The following is a 1846-nucleotide window of genomic DNA, read 5'->3' on the forward strand; positions in this document are numbered from 1 at the left end:
TAGGAGATGCAATGATGGCCCCAATTCTTTACCTGCCCTCCTCCCCCTTGTATCCACACTCCTTGCTGTGTGACTTAACTGTGTCCTCTCCAAATACAAATGGCCAAAAAGCACACGAAAAAATGCTCAACATCACTGGTTATTAGGGAAATGCACATCAAAACTATTGTGAGATCTCATTTCATAGCTTAGAGAATAGTCGTTTCTAAAAAACAACAGCACACACCTACCTAGCAGGGGAGATGCCCTCACCTAGGTGGGGTTCCCAGGGCGAGGCTTGTCCAGTGCACTCCCGATGTGCTGACCCCTGTGGTTTCCCCAAATGCGGGAAACTTGACTGCATATTTGGTGGAAGTGGGGGATTGCATTTCTGCTCGCCCCTTAAAACAAAAAACAAAAACAAGAAAAAACCCCAGCAAACTACAAGTAGGGGAGAGAATGTGGAGAAATAGGAATACTCCTTCACTGTTGGTGGGAATGTAGAATGGTGCAGTCACTTTGGAAGACAATTTGGCAGTATCTCAAGAAACTGAATATAAGTCATCTTGTTGTGTCAGCTCTCTGTGTGTCTGGTCCCATTCTTGGGCAGGCTGCACTTTCTTTCGCACTGGGCAGCTCTCCTTACGGGGCGCACTGCTTGTGCGTGGGGCTCCCCTACGTGGGGGACACCCCTGCCTGGCAGGGCACTCCTTGCGCACATCAGCACTGCGCATGGGCCAGCTCCACATGGGTCAAGGAGGCCCGGGATTTGAACCGCGGACCTCCCATGTGGTAGGCGGACGCCCTAACCATTGGGCCAAGTCCGCTTCCCAGTATGGTAATATTTTTGCAGCAATGGCAAAGACAATATTATGTCAATTCTAAGGAACAATTCTAAGGAACAATAGGGGAGTAAAAGGGGATATGGGATTTCTCCTTTCGGAGTAATGAAAGTGTTCTAAAATTGACTAAGGAAAAGATAGTACAATTCTGTGATGAAAATGAGAGCCACTGAGGATACACTTTGAATGGACTGCACAGAGTATGGAACTGTATAACACAGGGAATTCAATAGTGCATGATGGACTGTGGTTAATAGAACAAATATGAGAATGTTTTTTCATGAACTCTAACAAATATATAATATTAATACAGGGTGTTAATAATTGGGTGGGTTGAGGGAAAAATGCACCAAATGTAAGATATGGACTATACTAGTAGTACTATTTTGATGACGCTCTTTCATAGTTTGTAACAAAAGTTTCACAACAATGCAAGGTTTTGGTGGTGAGAGCCCTGTATGATGATAAGCGTGTTTATTTTGTAAGTTCACAACTTTTACTATACAACTTATTGCTTATATACAATCATGCATGAATGATATACTTCATTAAATCTTTTTTTAAAAAAGCGTCCTCTTGCTTGACTCTGAGCTCAGTCATCTGAACTGTTTCGGGGTGTTAGAAGGTATGATGGGAGCAGAAACCTGAAATGAGCTCCTGTGATGCACTCGTTTGCTCTTGCACTTCTGCATTGTCAGGGGCATGTCTCCAGGCTGGCCACAGGCGGACAATAGACTTGTGCACAGAGTCGTCTCAGTTGTCCCAGATGAGGCCGGGCCTGGTCAGCCAATAGGCAGCCATGCCTGGGCGTGTGAGAACCCTGCCAAGTCAGCCAGCCACCCGGCGTGAGCCCTGAACGCTTGCTGTTGCGTGTGACTGAGGGCTTTTGGTGGCAGTAATGGATACGATGTTCAATTAGAAAATTGAAGCCATACTGAAAAGTATTAAAAAAAAATTTAAATGAAAAACACCCATGAAATGGTGAATCTCTGTGTGTGTGTGCAATGCACACACACAAACACACC

At 45.0% G+C, this 1846-nt stretch overlaps 1 non-coding gene across 1 annotated transcript; it reads left to right on the top strand.

The window, feature by feature from the left end:
* Positions 1 to 222: 222 nt before the first annotated feature.
* Positions 223 to 383, top strand: LOC111762311 (U1 spliceosomal RNA). Its single transcript, XR_002795450.1, has one exon. It is a non-coding gene; the product is annotated as a U1 spliceosomal RNA (small nuclear RNA).
* Positions 384 to 1846: the final 1463 nt, after the last annotated feature.

This window comes from Dasypus novemcinctus, chromosome 23, assembly GCF_030445035.2.
Source record: "Dasypus novemcinctus isolate mDasNov1 chromosome 23, mDasNov1.1.hap2, whole genome shotgun sequence".
Lineage (NCBI taxonomy): Eukaryota > Metazoa > Chordata > Mammalia > Cingulata > Dasypodidae > Dasypus > Dasypus novemcinctus.